This window comes from Canis lupus, chromosome 25, assembly GCF_011100685.1.
Source record: "Canis lupus familiaris isolate Mischka breed German Shepherd chromosome 25, alternate assembly UU_Cfam_GSD_1.0, whole genome shotgun sequence".
Classification (NCBI taxonomy): Eukaryota; Metazoa; Chordata; class Mammalia; order Carnivora; family Canidae; genus Canis; species Canis lupus.
Window position 1 is genome coordinate 24,230,565 of NC_049246.1, and position 21,200 is coordinate 24,251,764.

Genomic DNA, 21,200 nt, shown 5'->3' on the forward strand with positions numbered 1-21,200 from the left:
ACTTTCTGATAGAGCTCTTCAAAAATAGACTGGATGGTTTGGGAGATATTGAGTCCTCTATCATTTGAAACATTTAAGTTTTGACTGAGCAATCATACTGGAAGAATATTGCAGAGACTCAAGTGTCTGATCATTGGACAAAGTGACTTTAGGTCATTTTCACACCCCAGGACTTTGTGACTCTATGTAGAGGGAACTTGAATCTGAAGTATTCTTGTGAAAACTTCACAACTTTGGCTCACAATATATGCTGAATTTAAATCTGTATGGTAATGAAATTCACATGAATGAATAGGAAACATCTGAAAGTATATGTTTACATTCAGTTGTAGATAATTATGTGAGCTGATTTGATTTTGATGAATCTGATGGTCTGATTTGGTCTCAAAAAATTATACCACATTTTCAGTTTTCTCCTGGGAAGCTACCTTTTCCAGTTGCAGGGTTTTATTTGGTTGTCTGCCATCACCTAGAACACATATGTGTGCACACATATACATAAAAATAATTGTTCTGATTAACACTTTGTGTAATTTCATTATATTAAAAAACAAGCTTCTGTGTTTGTTAATATCTACCCATTTGTAAATTCTTATTGAAAACTACAGAGATCACGGGTGGAAACACTGTATTTCCAGCATTCGGACCTCAATCGGTTGTGTATTGAATAGCTATGAATATGTACAAAGTTAGGTAGAAGTTAGAGAAATTAATTATAAAGATTAAGGGAAAAGTCACAAGAGTAGGAAAGATTGCACTGCCCCAAAGACAAGTGAAAGATTTGTGTTTAGGGTCCTGGAAGATCAGTTCCCTTCCATGTGCTTCATCAGTGTGGAGGCAAGGGGCGGAGCAGGTATCAGAGTCCCTGTCTCCCAGAGACTCTCAGCCTCAAGTTTCTTAGCCCAGATGTTGGTCCTGCTTGCTTGCTTTCCAGTGAACAGTTAACCCTGCATCTCAGACGAGCTGTAAAGGGGGCTCAGGGAGTCTCTTTTCTCCATCTCTGCAACAGAGGCCAGGGAGGCAGAAAGGAGAACTAGGGGCATTTATTTCCATCTTACCAAAATGAGCATTAAATGTGGTGAAGGTCAGGATAGCCTGAGCTCTGCTATTACCTGTGTTTCTTAGAAAAGCCTCTTGCAAAGGTAGGGGTAGAGGGCAGAGAGGGCTCACCAGTAAGCCCAGGTCATGGGTGGTATACCAGCAGAGGAATAAAGATGAGAACTCTTATAGAAAAATGGAACAAATTCTGAAGACAGACATGCAAGTGCTGTTTTTTTTTAGGATGCTGATAATGACACTTAAAAAGAGTTCTAGTTTTTCAGAAGACTCAGGGGAGTGAGGCAATTCCTCTTGTTTCTTGGTTGTTATAAGAAGAAACACACACACACACACAAATATATATATATTAATTTTGAGTTGAGTTTGTCTCTGTTTTTCACAGAGAGACAAAAGACTGGGTAACCATCCTTACTCATTAAAGCCATAATGATCCTTGGGGCCTGTCCTGTAGACAATCCCCCCACCCACCTCCCAGTGCGGTGTCTGTTCTCCCAGTGGGGGCCAGCATGCCTTTCACATGGGACTCTGACATCACCTTGACACCTGTTACTCAATATTCTTTCATTCCTCCACTTTTAACCCAGGTTTTATCTGTGAGACCTTGCCATTTGTAGTATTACAGGCATATGTGCATGCTCAAAAAGTAACCATCATCTTATAGTAACTAAGGAGTGTATGATAGTTGTCCCTCCACTACCTGGAGTGTTTGATTCACAGGTTCTGCTCATGCTGTACTTGTGTCCCATTGGCCATCAACAGAGGAATGGTTTGGCAAAATGTATACACGTACTTTGGGATATTATTCAGTCTTAAAAAGGAATAAAACTCAGGGATCCCTGGGTGGCGCAGCGGTTTGGCGCCTGCCTTTGGCCCAGGGCGCGATCCTGGAGACCTGGGATCGAATCCCACATCGGGCATCCCGGTGCATGGAGCCTGCTTCTCCCTCTGCCTATGTCTCTGCCTCTCTTTCTCTCTCTCTCTATCATAAATAAATGAAAATTGAAAAAAAAAATTAAAAAAAAAAAAGGAATAAAACTCAGATTCATGCTACAACATAGGTGAACCTTGACAACATGCTAAGTGAAATATGCCAGAGACAAAAGAAAAGTATTGTACAAGTCCATTTATATGACACACCTAAATAGTGAAATTCATAGAGACAGAAAGTACAATAGTGGTTACCAGGGGTTGAAGGGAGAAGAGAATGGGCAATTATTGTTTAATGGGTATAGGTCTTCAGTTTGGGAAGGAGAAAATGTTCCGGAGATAGATGGTGATTATGATTGTACAACAATGTGGATAAACTTAATATCACTGAACAGTACACTCAAGAACATGGAAATGGTAAATGTTATGCAATGTATGTTTTGCCATAGTTCATATGTGGTGTGTGTGTGTGTGTGTGTGTGCATTATCAATGTACACAATGAATGTCCTGACCTTACCTTTTTGTGTGGGAGGCAAATGGTCTGTTTTCCCATATGTGAAAGGAGTGTCATTTTTTCCTCTCAAGTCTGCTTTTGAACAGGGAAGAAAATTAGCAATGGGGGAAACTTGTCACTAGCTTAGGGCCAGGCTCACTTCTTATTGGTTTAAACAACATTTATGGATGAAATGACCAATTGGAAGATAAAAAATAAAAAGTGGGAGAGACAGGCTAAAAAAAGAAGAGGAAGGAAAAGACGGAGGAGAAAAATCTTGTGAAACTTCAGAGTGCTTATACTTGCGGTCGAATGGAACAACTTTCTTTTTTATTTGGTATATAAACTTGTCCTAAGCAATGTACTCAAAGGAAAAATTCCCAAGCAGCAGTGTGGGTTTGGAGTCATTTGTCAAGTTAATCATGATATATTTTCTTGCCGTGAATAGCGTCAGCTGGAATATGTTACATTCCATCCTAGTATAGGAATCCAAGTGAATAATTCCCAACAAACAATTGCTCAGTCTACAGAGAATGAAAACCTCCAAGTCCTTTCATTAGCGTTGACCACATTTTCCATGATCTTTCAGGTGGGGAGATACAGTGAAATGGGAAAATGAGAACTGGAACCTTATACAGAGTTTTGGAACCAACACAGTTTGGTGTTAGAAGAGACCAAGATTCCAGTCAGAAGGCAGTCCTGGGTTTGGTACAAGATATTCACTTAGGAAGAATGGAAAACATAGTAATTGAGGCCTGATAAATATTTGACACAAAATTTAAGAGTCCAAATGTTTAATTCAGTCTCCTTTTCAAGTACTTAAAACAAGTAGATGGTCTTATAATGAAATTTTAGCCCACAGCCATGTAATATTTGACAAAGTAATGGAATTAATACCCCAAACTGCCAAAATATATAGTTAATTATTCAGCTGAAAATCAATTTGAAGACTCCAATAGATTTAAAATGTAAGACTTTATAATTCTGAAATGCTATGTTCATTTACTTTATTTGAAGAAAAATATGCCAATATTCCATTTGACTCACAAAACTTGATACAGCTACCTTACCCATGAATATCCACAGGAAAAGAAAATAAACTTGGCTATAAATTAGTTTCCCTAGTTTCTGAATGTTCAGTTATGAGTTCTTCTCCCCCTCTTCCAAATTTGGGCCTAACATTACTATAACAGGGGACATGGTCTCTATATATGAAAAGTAGGAAGCTGCAAGTTTTCCAAATCATTTGGACTAACAAAACATTTCTCATGGAATATACAATGAATTAAAGCAATATTTTTAAAGGAAATGTATTTTTCTTAATTATAATTTATCAAGTTAATTTCCTCTATTCTCCCTTGTTTGAATGTTAGTTAATACTGACAAAAATATTTTCCTATGGTACTAAAAATCTTTTTTAAAAATCTAGGTTTTTTTTTTTTTTTGGCATTGATCTAGAATCTAGACATCTTCTATAGTATGTAAAGAGAGTCACCAGAGTTTAACCTAAGCTACTATTTGATGCACTATATTAAAAGTGAACAAACCCACCCACAAGAAAGCAAGCACATATACAAAGCAGTTGATTCTTGACATGCTGTTGCCATTTGGGTTCAGGTAAATGTGGGAAGAGTGGAAAAGACTGCATTTGTTGACAAAAATTGCTGGTCACCCACAGCCAGAGTTTTTGCCTTGGATTGTTTTGGAAGAACTTTCCCAATAATTTAGGAAATCGGACATTTGTCTGTGATTCTTATAGCCTCCCATCTGGGGCTGACGGCATTAAAACACTAATGTTGAAATGGTCCTCTGAGGTTTAGTATCTCGAGGCTGAGTTAATCTGCTCCGAGTTTCATTTCACCTGAACTCTAAAAGCTACATGGTTCTTATATTCCACTGATGTTGAGCTGCTCTGAGTCAGCCAAACCAGCAGGCTTTAGGAGTTGGTAGAGGAAAACATTTTGAAAGAACTTAACAAAACATGCTTTTTAATTATAAGAGAGTGGGAAATGAGGAGATTTTTCCCTAAGTAATTGAACCCAAATGGAAACAAGGCTTTGCAAAAATGGAATTATTGAAAAATATCAGTTACAATGATGTCTAGGTATTAAGTCAAACAGTGGCTTCCTACATGTTTTAGTCCACATAGGTCTACAAAATTCATCCATTTATCCATCCACTGATGAAGACTTATATTGGATGTTTACTGTGTGCCAAGCACATGGCTGAGTACTAGACCACACTGGATGTGTAAGGGAAATGAACAAAAAGTGTCCCCTGGCTCTGCTAGGAGTGCCATTCTCAGAGTCAGTTCCAACCAGACAGACAACTGCCTGTATGTCATCTAGTCTCTACCACAGACATATTTTCTCCCAATCCAGGAGAAGGAGATTGTGATTCAGAAATTCTTTGAAGTTTAATCTCCCCTTTTGCAATTGACAGGCATCAGAAAGAAAGCTTGACAATGGACACTAATGCACACTAAGGCACACTAATAACCAAAGAATGGCTTGTAAGTGAACTCATCCATATTTTGAAAGCCCATGAGAAAAAGAAACGTTTTGGGGCACCTGGGTGGCTCGATCTGTTGAGCTTCTACCTTCAGCTCAGGTTGTGATCTCGGCGTCCTGGGATCTAGTCCCACATCCGGCTCTCTGCTCAGTGGGGAGTCTGCTTCTTATCTCCCTCTGCCTCTCCTGGCTATTCTCTCTCTCTCTCTCTCTCTCTCTCTCAAATAAAACAAAAAGAAAATCTTAAGAAAAAGAAATGTTTTGCCACTATAGACTCAGTGCACAGTGACATCACAGTTCAAGAACCAATTCCAACAAAGATTATCCACCCAGGGACTAAACCTGATGCACGTTTGTATTTTTAGCACTGTGTTTTGCTCAGAGTAGGTGCTGGAAAAATCTTGTTTCATCTAAAGTGAAGGTAGTAGAAGAACAAGTAGAGGCTCAGAAGCATCCCCAGTACAATGATCCATGTAACTTAATGTTGCCACTGTGTAAAAACAAAGACTGCCCTGAGGTATTTTCATTTCATTTATTTTGGAAGTCACTCAAGGCAGAGTTCAGAATTGGATATTATCTTGGATACTGGTGATGGGCCATGAAAAACAAATTAGGTCCTTTAAATAGTAAGTATAGCAAAACTCAGGAGTAGGGACGCCTGGGTGGCTCAGTGGTTGAGCAACTGCCCTCAGCTCACGGTGTGATCCCGGGTCTGGGGATCAAGTCCCACATCGGGCTCCCTGCGAAGAGCCTGCTTCTCTCTCTGTCTGTCTCTGCCTCTCTCTCTGTGTCTCTCATGAATAAATAAACACAATCTTAAAAAAAGAAACCTCAGGAAAATCCAGACAAAAAATGGCAAAGCAAATTTTTAAATAAATTTTTCTGTAATCTATTGAATGTTTTTAGAACTCAGACAATATAATAGACTCAGAACTTCGTCATAAGAATAAAACTGCCAAAATAATGATATGAAATAATGTAGGATACTTTATTTTTATGAATTTGTTTTTCAAAAGAAAATAGAGACTCAGCCAATTTATCCCTCAGTGACCTTCCAACTGTGTGAAGCATTAAAATAATATATGCTATTTAAAAATTATTAGGGATCCATTAAATTGGCAAGATCTCAGATTTCATGTGTTGAGGGTTTTGCTTTGGTGGGAAGCAAATGCTATGAACTCCCTATTGGAATGAGATATTTTTGGAAGTGAGCAGCAGTTTTCTTCTTGCTGGAGGGAAAATGCTGAATAAATAAGAATGAATAGTTGATTTTCATCTGTTGAATTCTTCTCCCAGCATTAGATAGCGGCGAAGCAACCTGCAGGAAGGAAGAAGAAACCACACACCCATTGTGGATTCTCTTTTTAAGAGGATTTATATCCACGAAGGGGAAGAATTGTTCTCCAGCCCCTTCCAAGTTGATAGCTGCATCAATGGAGCCTTGTTACTGCTGGTTTTAGTGTCTACACAGGCTACTGATCCCATTAGAGTCATATAATGTCACATATTGCTGTTCTGTTGCTACCTAGGCTCTGTGCATGTGTACACATCTCTTCAGTAAATGAATGATAACCTTTCTGGGGTCTTACCCTCTGTTGGGAGGCTGAGAATCTGACCTAGCCCAGGTGGAGAACTCAGAGTTAGGAACAAGGAATAGTTCGTTATTAGTGATCTGCCCCTCCCTATATCTTTTCCCCCCCTCTTCTCTCTCTCTCTCTCTTTTTCACTTATCATTGGTAAGCACCACAATATATGTCTATCAGGTGGTATAAGCTATTATGGAAACAGAAGATGAGATTTTAAATTGGTATGGAAACTTACATTGGGCATCTCATAAGCATTCCACCATGCAAGTCATAAAGGACACGCAAGATGAACAAGGCATGATCCTTTCCTCTTGGAGTTTATAGTTGAAATGACTGAGATCAGGTCACAAGTGACTTGGTGTTTTCATCATATTGATTTGTCCAATAGTCTCTGGTGGCTGAGAAGTGATCATAAAGATTATAGGGGAAAAAACACCCTTCTGCCAAAGCAAATTAAATAACGAGGCCCGGGATCCCTGGGTGGCACGGCGGTTTAGCACCTGCCTTTGGCCCAGGGCGTGATCCTGGAGACCCAGGATCGAATCCCACGTCGGACTTCCAGTTCATGGAGCCTGCTTCTCCCTCTGCCTGTGTCTCTGCCTCTCTCTCTCTCTCTCTCTCTGTGTGTGACTATCATAAATAAATAAATAAATAAATAAATAAATAAATAAATAACGAAGCCCTAATTGGATCCCTTACCATCTTCTGGTTTAAATGTACTTCATATGAACATCTGCCTACTTAGGTGAGCTTTTGTTTTATGCAATACTAAAGAAGCCATATGATTTTTTTCTTTATTTCTTTTTATTTTTCTTCTTTATTTCTTTTTACACAGTTCAATGAAACTATCTGTATTGAGTGCCTTGATTTGTTATTTTTTAGCACTGTGAGAACTTTCAGAAACAGTCATGCTAACTAAAAGCAGTGGAATATGAGTTTTACTTAATAGTTTTTAAAAGTTAGATATGTTCGTAGTTTAGCACCCAAAGGCAAATAAAATGAACAAATCTTATGAAATATCAGTGGACTCTAGGAAATAAGATATTTTTTAAAACCCTCTGTGAGTAATAGCCTTTAAATACATTTTCCCCCAAACATCAAAGGGTAAGAATTAAGAAGAAATAAGAAAAATCTTATTCTTTTTAACCTTTGAAGGTTAAGCATTTATGAAGAAATAAAAGCTGAAAACATTATCTATTTTTTGAACATTAAAAGAAGCATAGCAACTGGGCCTGTGTGATGAAATGATATTGGCTATGCACAAAGAGTTTTTGAAGTCCATTATTCCTGGATACTGAGCTTAGAGATGCAGTATAGACTGAGTCAGAAAGAAGAAATCACCTGATAGATTTATGCGAATAAATGTCAAGTCTATTTGAAGGCAAAGAATTAAAGTTACCCTGTATAATGGCAAATGCAAAGTAGTTTCTTAATAAATGCGGAGTGCATTTGGAAGAAGACAATGCATTTTTGGCTTAGAGTACTAACAAAGTCTTCTAGAATCTTCGTAGCTTCTTCATTGTGGTTAAACCTATGCAGGGCTTCACACCTGAACTGCACTCTGGGTAAGAATCCCCCCATCTCTAGGGCAGCTCAGTACAGAAATTGGAACAGTCTCCATCTTAAGCTTCTATCAACGCTGCCCCCAACACACAAACACACACACACACACACACACACACACACACACTTTTATACTCAAATGAGTATTTAATTCTATTTTTTAAAAAAATCAAAATTCTAAAATTACCATTTCAGAGTAAAAACCAAAACAACCAACCAAGTAAACCAGTTTATGCAGTGAGTTGCCTCATCAAAATAGTGAAGCCCTAAACCACCAGAGAACACTAACTCCTGAAGAAGGGAGAGAAGATGGGAAATGAGTTCTGAAAGTAGAATCACACTGACCTCTTACCACCTCTGCTTCTTCCTTTTCTTACCCTGTTGCTCCCTTGACTGGGGCACAAAGCTTTCAGCTGTTATTTGGTTATTTATCATGGAAGCCATCATTTCTCATGGGAGAATCTTTCTTTTCAAAAGGAAAATAAAGAAGAATAAAATTCAGTGTCTAACACATGGCTATGGAGTAATTAATAATATGCAAGATGTGTTCACATATATTTTACCTTTCTCATGTATGATTTCCTTCACCGGTTGCATCTCTGGCACATTAACTTTAGAAGTTTTTTTCTTAAGATTATATTTATTTCTTCATGAGAGACACAGAAAGAGAGGCAGAAACACAGGCAGAGGGAGAAGTAGGCTCCTCGCAGGGAGCCAGAAGTGGACCTGATCCCAGGACCCCAGGATCATGCCCTGGGCCAAAGGCAGATGCTCAATCACTGAGCCACCCAGGGACACCTAGAAGTATTATTTTTATGGGAACCTTTGTGATACTTGGTGGCTGAACTTCAGAAAATTAGATTCCCTTTAGCTGTTTTATTTTATATAAATATGTATCTTATATACATACAAAGAGATTTAGTATAAGGAACTGGCCCACATGATTGTGGAGGCTGAGAAGTCTCAAGATCTGTATTCAGCAAGCTGAGGATCCAGGAGAACTGATGGTGTAGTTCTAGTGGGACTCAGGGGTGGAAAACCAGGAAAGCTGATAGTATATAGTTCTAGAATGAAAACTGCAAGCTTGAGGGATGACTGGATGGCTCAGCTCAGTAGTTGAGCATCTGCCTTTGGCTCAGGGCATGATTCTGGGATCCATGATCAAGTCCCACATTGGGCTCTCTTGCAAGGAACCTGATTTTCCTCTGCCTATGTCTCTGCCTCTCTCTCTGTCTCTCATAAAAAGAAAAGAAAGAAAAGAAAGAAAAGAAAAGAAAAGAAAAGAAAAGAAAAGAAAAGAAAAGAGAGAGAGAGAAGAAAGAAAGAAACAAAGAAAGAGAGAAAGAGAAAGAAAGAAAGAAAGAAAGAAAGAAAGAAAGAAAGAAAGAAAGAAAGAGAAAAGAAAGAAAGAAAACTTCAGGCTTAAGATCCAACAAGAGCCGATGTTTCCGTCTGAGTCCAAAGGCAGGAGAAAATTGGCTTCCCAGCTCAAAGGTGGTCAGGCAAGGAAGACTTGCCTCTCACTCCTGGGATTGGGCTTTTTATTCTATTGTTCATCGGTTGATAAGATGAGGCCACATGCATTAGGGGGGCAATTTGCCTTACTCAGTCTATTGAATAAAATGTGAATCTCACCCACAAACACCCTCATAAATACACCCAGAATAACATTGGACCGAGTGTCCGGGCTCCTTGTGGCCCATTCAGGTTGACACAGAACATTAACCACCACACCAGGAGAGATTCAATTATCTGATTAAATGATGACTGATCAATTTACATGTGTAGAATTATGCTTTTATCATAAGTTCAAGTATTTGATTATAGAACGTTTGGAGACTTGAGGGCGCTTGGTGGCTCAGTCGATTAAGTGTCTGCCTTCAGGTTGGGTCCTGATCCCAGGGACTTGGGATGGGTCCTGGGTCGGGCAACCTGCTCAGTGGGAAGCCTGCTTCTCCCTCCCACCCATTTGTGCTCGCTCTCTCTCTCTCTCTCAAATAAATAATAAAAACAAAATCTTAAAAAAAATGTGGGCACCTGGGTGGCTCAGTGGTTGAGCACCTGCCTTTGGCTCAAGTCATGATCCCAAGGTCCTGGGGTCGAGTCCTGCACTGGGCTCCCTGCAGGGAGCCTGCTTCTCCCTCTGCCTATGTTTCTGCCTCTCTCTCTGTGTCTCTCATGAATAAATATATAAAATCTTAAAAATGCACACGCACATTTGGAGACTTGAGTAGCCATTTTAAGGAAAAATCAGCCTTTGCAGGATTATCTGCAAAATTATTGTTTGAACAAAAACTCTTCTAAAAATATTATCCACTATTAAATTAGTTCATTTATTCATCTATCAATCATGAATATGTTCAACAAATTTCCTTTGAGTATCTACTATGTGCCCCACATGGTGTCAGGCAAGGCATTCAGATGCCAAAGGAGAGAAACCTGGTTCCTATTAGCCAGGAACTAAATAAATTAGGGAGTAAAGTAGGTGATTCATTTATTTTCTAAATCAAGATTTAACTGACATATACCATTAGGTTTCAGGTACACAGTATGATAATTTGATATATATATATATATATATATATATATATATATAGAGAGAGAGAGAGAGAGAGAGAGAGAGAGAGAGAGAGAGAGAAGTATTAATGGTGGGATGACCACACAGTCCACTACCGCAGAGCAGTCCCCTTTACATCTGTTGTTGTGTATACTAATTAATAGCTCCCTGTTATTTGCAAAAGTGTCCTAATTTAGGCGATAAATTATGCAGCCACCCAGCTATAGGAGATGTGAAAGAAGTTCCTATGAAATGCAGTAGGAATTCCTGTGAGGGAGAGGCTGAGCTACCTGTTGGAGATCCTGAGACTGATCCTGACAAATGAGGATGGGTGTTTATTGGACAGTGGGAGAAATGGAAAGAAAGCTCTGTGTGTAAGGGGCAAGAGTCAGGGATCAGCAGCGGGTGCAGGACCGCTGTAAATATTTTGACATATCTGGGGCAGTAGGAGCTGGGGGTTGGGAGGAGGTAGTAAGGCTGCAGAAGTTCACAGTAGCTCAATCCTGAAGGCTCCTCTGGGTTGCACTGAGGAGTTTGAACACATCCTGTCAGTGAGGATGACACACTGGCAGGGTCGTGGCAGATAATGGTTTAGGTTACACTTGTGATTTTGAAAAATAAACATGTCTGTTGAAAGTTGACTTTCTGGGGGAAAAAGAAGTTGACAAAGTATTTGCCAGAGTGAACCAACTTTTGAAAACTGAGGTATCAGAATTAATGGCATCATTAACTTCACCCTCACAATTTTAGAGCTTTTTATCAGATGATTTTATCAGACATCACATTCTAGGCATTAGGCTAAACAGGTTACATGCATTGCCTCAGTTAATCCTCACAGCCTTACCTTTTAAGGCAAGTGTTTGATCCCATTCCCCATACATGTAAGCCTTCCCCAGGGGGCTTTGTGAAGAAATGCTCACTCCTTCAGAATATATAAGCGGTCGTTTCTGGTTAGTGCATTTGATAACGTTGAGGAAAATATTTTCATCTTCCCACTGATCTTTCAGAAGCACTAGCAGAATCCAGAGGAATTGGAGCAAACTCTTTTAGTTTCATGGCAGTCTTTCTCAGACAGTTGCCACCTGTCTGTCGTCACCAAGGTCATGATATTCTGAGTATCCTCCATGAATTCATGTGCTTCTTCAGGGGCTATTTATTTTTAAATGTTAGTTGAAACCATGAGTAGGGAATGTCATTTAATAATTCAAGATCCCAGAGGAAAGAGAAGATGGGAAGGAAACTTTCCTGTTTCTGGTGCACTGAATGTTTTCCTGAATTTTTTTTTCTGAGAAAGCTCTAAGTCATACCTTTACAAAGACCTCGACTTCCAGACCACACATGTGATTCAGGCAATGATTTACTCAGCAGCTCACGGCACCAGGGTCTCCTCACCCTGGAAGCTGCAACCGGTATGGACTTGGAACCAGAACATGGACCCAACACCTGGCTCCGGCAGCCCCACACAGGCCAGGTTTGGCCACTACCATTGACAAAATCCAAAGTCAGAGTGGAGTGGTGGTGAAACAACAGAGGAATTTATTTCCATGAGACCAACACTACTAGGAAGATAGTGTACTAGCGCCACAAGGACTCTCCAAAGTGATGAAAATACTTCTAGATTTCTGTGGGACGAAGGTTGGCGAGTCCATGCAGGTGGGCACTAAAGGTCAAATTGCGGTCAATCATGGGGTTGGGCTGCATCAGGGCAGTTCCGACTGCTTGAGGGGATAGTTTTGGTTCACATCACAGGATACTTTGCCCTCAGGGTCTTTTGCCAGAGTTAAGAGATTAGTGGGACAGAAGAACTTTGGGAGCCTGGGTTGGCTCAGTGGTTGAGTGTCTGCCAATGGCTCGAGTCATGATCCCGGTGTCCTGGGATCCATGATCCCGGGCTCTCTGTGAGGAGCCTGCTTCTCCCTCTGCCTATGTCTCTGCTTCTGTGTGTCTCTCATGAATAAATAAATAAAATTTAAAAAAAGGGGGGGGATACCTAGGTGGCTCAGCAGTTTGGCACCTGCCTTCCGCCCAGGGCCCGGGATCCAGTCCCACATCGGGCTCCCTGCATGGAGCCTGCTTCTCCCTCTGCCTGTGTCTCTGCCCCCCTCCTCCATGTTTCTCATGAATAAATAAATAAAATCTTAAAAAAAAAAAAAAAAAAGGGAAGTACACACTAAGGTGGAAATGAAGGTAGTCAGAGTCCTCAGACTTAAGAGAGTAACAGGCATTGGACTACAATTGTTATTGTTCTTGCTGAAGGAGACCTTGGCTGGAAGAGTCAAAGGAGGCAGTGTCCCAAGACTGCACCTTGTACCTACTATTCATTTCAGTAAACTTATTTATGTGCAGTGCTGCCATCTTCAACTTCAAATCCTGAGAGATTGGACAGCCAATTGCTTCCTCTGGTCCAGGTAAAATAAAGAAGCACCAGGCAAGGCGTCACCCAAATATGCAAATTGAAGTCACTGATGATGGAAATTCTCACACAAGTGAACATTTAGCTTGGAATGTTATTACGAAGCCGCAAGAGACTGGATAGCCTTTAGAGAGCTGGAAGCAATGTGAGGATGGCTTTTTCTATCAGGCTGGAGAGTCAGTGTACAAGAAACATAACTTCATGATGCCACTACAATTCTATTTCAAGCCATTGTTCAGCCAACTCAGGAATTTTCTTTGTCACTAGTATCCCATTTGAATTCTGGGGTGCTTTACACAGAGCCAAGGTATTCAAGAGGCTCATCTAGTTACTGGGTTATATGGTAATTCTGTTTAAATTTTGAGGAATTTTTATATTGTTTTCACAGTGGTTGCATCATTTTACCTTCCCACCAGCAATACACAAGGGCTCCAGTTCCTCAGTATTCTTGCCCACCAGTGAGTTTTATAACAGGGGTGCTCTTGGCACTTGGGGTCAGTCCTCCCTTCTTATGCAAGATTGTCCCACTCTTTGTAGAATGGTTAGTGTCCCTGGCTCCATCCACCATTTGCACATAATGGGATAATGTTTCTCAGTTGTGACAAACACCTACCCCCACCCCTCACTACACTTTCAAATGTCCCCTAAGGGGTGGGAAGAAGCTACCCCCTTGAAACCCCTGGTCTATGCCTTGAATGTTTTCTGACGCCATAAGGCCTTGTCTTTGAAAGCTCAAAGTCCTGGAAGAGGCCCTTTTTCTTCTTTGTCTTATTGTCACATCACTTCCTTGATTCAATAAGCAAAGAAAGGCCTAGTTTAATTAGATGGAGGGGACAGGAAGGGGGGTGGGGAGGGATGAGAGAGAGATTAACATTTCAAAATATGAACTCACCACAGAAAGATTTCTCATCTTGTTGACTTTCTTCTCTTGAGTAACTATGAGTTACTCTGTCATTTTTATTTTTTTGTCAGACAAATTTAGATTTTCTAAAAAGGCCTAGACTTGCATACAATGTGTCCTTCAAAAAAGCATATGAACTATATTAACAGAATGAATGCAGTGACGAATATCACTCCTATCCTTAAAGGAAAAACACCCCTCTGTGTCTCTTTGACTCTCACACTCCTCTGCTCTTCCAATTCACTCCCAACCCCAGCTGGGTGGGCTTTCCACACATCGAGTAATGCTGTGATACCAGTAGGGTGTCTTGCAAGGAAGCTCAACTCTGACACGAGCTACCCAGAGGTAGCATCAGATGCCACAGGTTAAGGGCTCAGTCCCACAAGATTGCCCCCACCACCACCACCAGTTGCAAGTCCAGGTTGTCACCTGTGTTCCTGACTGACTGGCTATAAACTGGTGGTGCCCATTACCATCCCCTCCTTGGATTTGATTAATTTGCTAGAGTGGCTCACAGAGCTCAGAGAAAGTCTATTTTCTAGTTTACCAGTTCATTACAAAAGAATATAACTGAGGGACTGCCAGATGAAAGAGATGAGGGACAAAGAAAGTTCCTGAATTAACTGAACAATAGCTAAATGTTCACTTGTGTGAGAATTTCCATCATCAGTGACTTCAATTTGCATATTTGGGTGACGCCTTGCCTGTTGCTTCTTTATTTTACCTGGACCAGAAGAAGCAATTGGCTGTCCAATCTCTCAGAATTTGAAGTTGAAGATGGCAGCACTGCACATAAGTAAGTTTACTGAAATGAACAGTAGGTACAAGGTGCAGGCTTGGGACACTGCCTCCTTTGGCTCTTCCAGCCAAGGTCTCTTTCAGAAAGAACAATGACAATTTTTTTTTTAAGATTTTATTTATTCATGAGAGACACACACAGAGAGGCAGAGACATAGACAGAGGGAGAAGCAGGCTCCTCACAGGGAACCTGATGTGGAACTGGATCCCGGGACCGGAATCATGCCCTGAGCCAAAGGCAGATGCTCAACCACTGAGCCATCCAGGCGTCCCATGAACAATGACAATTGTAGTCCAATGCCTGTTACTTTCCTAGCTTATGTCTATACCTATTGCAGCTTCCAGGGTGAGAAGACCCTGCTGCAGTCAGCCACTGAGTAAATAATTGCCCGAAATATGTGTGTGGTCTGGAAGTTGAGCTCTTTGTAAAGGTGTGACTGAGAGCTTTCTCAGAAAAAGGGTAATAAATACTACACCAGAAACAAGAAAGTTTCCTTGCCATCTGCTTTTCCCTCTTGGGTAAGTGCTCTTCTCCTGTCATTCCAAATAGATTTCCCCAAGGTGTTCAGGTGCAGGTGGATCAATAGAGCACATACCTACGGACAGCTGCAACACTCTCCCCTTCCAGTCAGCACCGCCAGAAGCAGCCTTCCATGGGAGGTACCTACATTCTATTCTTCCTCTATGGAGGAAGGGAGGTGAGTTGAATGAGTATGATGGAGCTTCTGGCCTGAGATAGCCAGCACGCGGTCTTGCTTTTGTTTTTCTGTAAAAGAATGATGCTAAACCCTAGTGACTGGGTTTGGCTCCCCCAAACACCTGGATTCTAGTACCTGAAAATTTAAGCTAATTAGAAAAATAGAAATCCTACTTACCATATAGCTTTCATCTGCTGAAATCAATTTAATATGGTTATTCCCAGTGTTAATTTCAAGTTCTAAATACAGTCTCACATAATGGGTGGCTCACATAGCATCTCATCTCTCCATTTTACTAATTCTACTGCAGATAAGTGGTCCCTGGGCTACACAGGCAAATCCTTCTAATCCTGGTCATGTGGTCCTTAAGTAACTAACCTCTTGTTGGAAAAAATACTACTCCTGGTCTTCATCACATTTCTATACTCTACAGAGCCCAGATTTGGGCAATTTCCAGTTTTCTTGTGTCTAGAGACTTCTGCTGGCTGCAAGACTTCTCAATTTTCTCGTTTTCCTCTCATGTCTGCTGTAGAGCTTCTCACAGTTTTACTCTCCCTCTGGCTCACTCTTGCTCTCTCTTCCCCCTTTCATCCTGGGAATTGAAGGTATGTGTTCTGCAGTCTCAGTAACATTGGCTTTTAGTCAGACCACAGTACAAAATAATAAATGAGATTTTAAACAATGTTTGAAGTGGGTGCGAGCCATGTCATATGTTTCAAGACTGATATTCTTGCAGAAGCCATTGTGGAAGATGACGAAAGGCAAATGAATCACAGATGGGGGTGAAACGAAACCAATGAAATAAAGAAAATGAACAGACACAGATTTTAGAAATGGTTTTTTATTCCTAATTAGGCTTGATACCACCATGTTTGGTTTTGAGTATATTTTCACTCCCATCTTCTGACCTTCTGAAAACAGGAAACAAAGAAGTTACTCCAAGGGACCCCCATTTCAATTTCAATATGTGGCACAGTTAGTTCATTATATCACTTAATATGGTTATTAAAGAGTTGAGTAGACCCCATATCTTCCGTCAGTTCACGACTTCTTAGTACAATGGGTGCTGCCGGGAACACATTTTGTTACTCATGGCAATATGACATTCACTTCCATAATACTCTATAGTTCCACTTCTAACCTGGCATGTAGTAATCATAAAATAAGATGAGTGAATAAGAGAACTATAACACATAACTCTGGTAACCCACTAATGCCCAATTTAGTAAGCCAGATATGCATGACTACTATACACAAAAATGGCACCCAAAATGACAAAGATATGAGCAGAGAATTTCATAATTTTAGGTTGAATATAACCAGCTAGGTGAAAACTCTAAAAAACAGTATAATCCTTTATAAAACTAAAAGCACAAGGAGTTGTGTTTAAATAAAAACAAAACCTAACGTTAGGGAACTGAATTTTTCATGGTGCCAAATTCCATGCCACTGATTGACTTGCTTACTGACAAAGGGAAAATGCATCTTACTAGTGAAAAGAACAGTGTTTGCAATCCCATTAACTCAAGGATCAAACTTGTCATCAACAATGGGGCAACCAGACTTAATGTACTGCTGATGTCATACACTGTGAAGTAGATACTCTCTTTTATGGAATATTCTTCAAGATGTATAACCTGGGGGCACCTGGGTGGCTCAGTCGGTTAAGCGTCTACCTTCGGCTCAGGTCATGATCCCAGGGTCCTGGGATTGAGCCCCACATCAGGCTCTTAGGGAGTCTGCTTCTCCCTCTCTTTCCTGCTCATGCTCTCTCTATCTCTGTCTCTCTCCCAAATAAATAAATAAAATCTTTTAAAAAATGTATAACCTGAATCTCATCAAGACTTAAGATCTAAGGGAGAGACAGAAGATAGATGGAGCAAGTTAAAGCACCATGAAAAATGAACCAAAAGTCCAGAATTGGGGTAGTCTGTAAGGCAGTTGGCCTCACCTCTTCAAAAAGTCAAAATAGCATGTGAAAAGGGTAAGTATGTGCTATTCTAGATTTTAAAAGACTGAAGACATAATTGTTGAATAAACTATGCCACTGGATTCTAAACTGGAAAAAAATCTATAAAACTGAGGTTACCATTTAAATATGCCTGGGTATTACACAATACTAGGGAATTAATATTAACTTGTTAAGTGGAGTATGTTAGAATTTGGTTATGCAAAAGGATATGTGGGGCACCTGGGTGGCTCAGTGGTTGAGCAGAGTCTGCCTTTGGCTCAATGCCCATAATTTATAAATAAATGATCTTGTTTGCACATTAACAAAATAATTTAGTTCTCATATTTCTTTTAACCAGCCTACCTTCCTACCTGGATGTTTGTATAAATATGTTAATAAAATACTTATATTTTGCTGCATATATTTGACTTGAATTATCCTGATTTGGTAGTCAAATGTGATTTACAAAACTGCTGAAATCCATTGCCTGTAATAATCAGGTCATTATCTATTGGGCATAATGCAAATGGCACTGGACTGGTAGTTGTAAGACATACATGATAGGCACACTTACGTGCTTCTATACTACATACATATCTGACTTTGGGCAAGTCTTCAATCACTTTGGGTTTTAATTTCCTTATTTAAATATGCAATGGTTAGAATAGATGAAAGGCTCTTAGCTTCCCCCACTATGTAAATTAGTGCCTGCCCTTCTGCTGGAGACATGTGGCTCAGCTGACAGCCAGCAACAACCACCGAGTATGTGACTAAGGCAATCTTGAACCATCTAGCTTAAATTAAGCTATACATGACCAAAGCTGCCTGAGTGATTCCAGACAAGACCAGCAGGAGAACCACCCAGATGGACACAGGAAAATAGCCAAATTGCGAACAAGTTAATAATAGCTGTTTCAAGCCACTAAGTGTTGGGATAGTTTGTTACACTGTAATATCCAACTATTTCAAAAATGTATTTAACTCTTATTTAATTCTCAAAGGTTGTAAACTTCTGAATTTGAATGATTTAAAATTTTAGGATTCCTCATCTCTAGCCTCTTCATGAACTATGTCATAAGTAGGATTAAACCTGGCAAATGTTACAAACTATGCTTAAAAGTAAATTCTAGGATTTTTGAACTGAAAAATCAACAGGTCTTTGAGTCTATAATTCAAATACATTTTCTACTCTCCTTTTGAAAAAAAATGTGGAACTGGTCAGGTACTTCTTTCATTTGCTATACTTTCTTCCTTAAAAAAAAAAAACTCCATATTTTTTAAAGATTAAAGCAATTTCATTTGAAAATTCTAATAATATTCTAGTCTGATTTCCAGTGTTTGAACTTATTTAAGACAGCATTTGCTCTTAAGTGCTCTTATTTTTCAATTCCTTCTTCCCAAATTTTGTCCTGCCTTTCTCATTTAAAGAGATGATGGAGTCTGAGGGGGTGGCCACCTTGTATTTTCACCGTTGACATAACCTCAACCTAACACCATCACAGCCCCACACGGATTCCACACTTCTTTGTTTTTGTTTCAAACAGACCCTCTTCATCATCTATAATGTTAGTCTCCTTCTAGATTTAATCTTTCCTACTCTCTTCTCACATATTCTTGACAGAGTTTTCATATCTATGCTTGTTTTTTGAGATCATCTTTCACATTTTACATATACCATTTAAAAATGTATCTGCTCTCAGCAGACAGCTTCCTGCATGAAGACACTAAATCTTTTTGGCCACCTCCTTCTTTTTTCTTTTCTTCTTTTTTTCTCCTCTGTCTAGGACAATTTACCATAGTAGCATCCGAATTTTATTTTGAGGACTCTCCCCGGCTCCTTTTTGGAATCTCAGACTGAGGGGTCAAAGTCAGGCTTTTATAATTTCCTGAGATATTTTAAAACTCCAACTAACCAAATGTGTGTCTGGCAGTGACCACATCCCTCTGGAATTTTCTGATGGCCAGGTGGCCCTCTTCCAGGATTCCTGTCACTTCTGATTTTCCATGCAGGGCCTCCGAGTTGGCCAGAATTAGAAGCAGGGTGTTAATCCTCTTCATCACTTCCTCTCTCTCCCTTCTGAAAGATGAAATTATCATGTGGGTTAGTGAGTCTCAACCTGGCCGCACATTCAAATCACTTGGGAGCACTTCAAAAAGAAATCTGGGGCCCTACCCTGAGAGATTCTACTTTAATTGGAATGGGTGGAGCCTACCTATTGATATATATGTATATATATTTTTTAATTTTGGGATTATTCTAATGTGCTTCCAGGACCAAGAATACTAAGTGAGGCAAATCGTGGATTTATCAGATGTTCTGAGTTTAGAAATTGAACATCTGGCAGATGCCTGGATAGTGGAAGCCCCCATCATTAAGATCCTGGATGCTTCTCTTCTCTAGCCCATTAAGTTTTAAGACAGGCAATCTAGTTCTAGCGTGTCTAAACAGGATAATGACAACCAGAACCATGATATTACTTTCTGATTGTTGATATTAACCTCAACACAGCTCTGACATCTTTAAACAAGATGAAGCTAGACAGCAAAAGGTCCTTTGAAAAGTTCAGAAGACAACTAGGGACATTGGCTTTTCTGAAATTCCAAATGAAGATGAACTATGTTGTCCTTGATTGTTTCCCTTATTCGTTAAGGGAGTCATTTGACAAAGGAAGTATATTTCAAGTGACAAAATGAAACACAATTTTTTTCTACTTCTTTGGTCAGTTTTCAAGATGCCAATGCTCTGTTAGTCAAAAGGCGATTGAGACGTCAAATACATTAGATTTTTGAAAAATTTCCTCTTACCACACATCACACATGCCACACATGTGGGCTTTCTTAAATCTTAAGTTCTAATTGTTAATTATTATCACCAAGTATGCAAATGCAATTTTCCATGAGGCGATTGTCCTTTCACCATAGACATAGCCTTGTTTCTGGTTAGTGGCAAAGCTGATTTTAGTGTCATTCTCAGAGGTAGGCTAGATGTCAGCCCAACTGGGACACTTAAGAGTGAGCAATAAATCAACACAGAAGCTGCATGATTTGAATGAGCATCTCCTCAAAGGACCCACCAAGGGGCATGGCTGCATCTTGGCCACCATGGCACACACTGGGAGTTGACAAGCGTGACTGTGTAACTTGGTAGGCTGTGCTGGGCACTCTGGGCACGTGCAGTTCAGCCTCCTAGGAGTTAGCGGTGACCATGGGAGAACATGAGAATGCGATTTTCCTGTATGCTTGATCAAGAAATAAAAGGCATAGAGTGCCCTAAAACTCTAATCTGTTCTGAGTTAGCTGCGTAGAAATGGCTATCGGGGGACAGTGGAGGTCCAGAGGTATGTTCTATAGCAATCTAAAAACAGATCGACGAAAAAATAAAAAATAAAAAAAATAAAAAATATATAAACAGATCGACGAAGGAAAGGATAAGCCACATTCTCATGTTGAAACACTGCAACTGCTTTCAATTAAGCAGGCCCTTTTGGAATCACGTGCATTTTGTCAATAATTCAGTTCTGCAAATGTTTGGCAATATGGTTTCATCTGACAAACTCTCAATAATGTCTTCTTCCACTTTCTAAAGAAAGCACATGTAGGAGAGGGTGTCAAGTAACGTTAAAGAGGATGTTTCGGAACCGTGGACACTATGAAAACTAGTGTTGGTTCTCTCTCCAACTCTAACTCATGCCATCTTAAGCCAGGATCATAGGAGTCTAAAAACAATGAATGAGAAGATGGTA

At 40.0% G+C, this 21,200-nt stretch overlaps 1 long non-coding RNA gene across 2 annotated transcripts in view; it reads left to right on the forward strand.

Annotated features, from left to right (window-relative positions):
- The window catches only part of LOC119865931, a 76,445-nt gene extending 67,140 nt beyond the window's left edge, over nucleotides 1–9,305 (forward strand). Inside the window, exon 5 of one of the 2 annotated variants that reach the window (XR_005378563.1) lies at nucleotides 8,335–9,305. This is a non-coding gene — a long non-coding RNA (uncharacterized LOC119865931). Of the gene's footprint in view, nucleotides 1–3,069; nucleotides 3,744–8,334 lie in introns of those variants that run through there. The other variant, XR_005378560.1, reaches the window with a different exon arrangement.
- The last annotated feature ends 11,895 nt before the right edge of the window (nucleotides 9,306–21,200 follow it).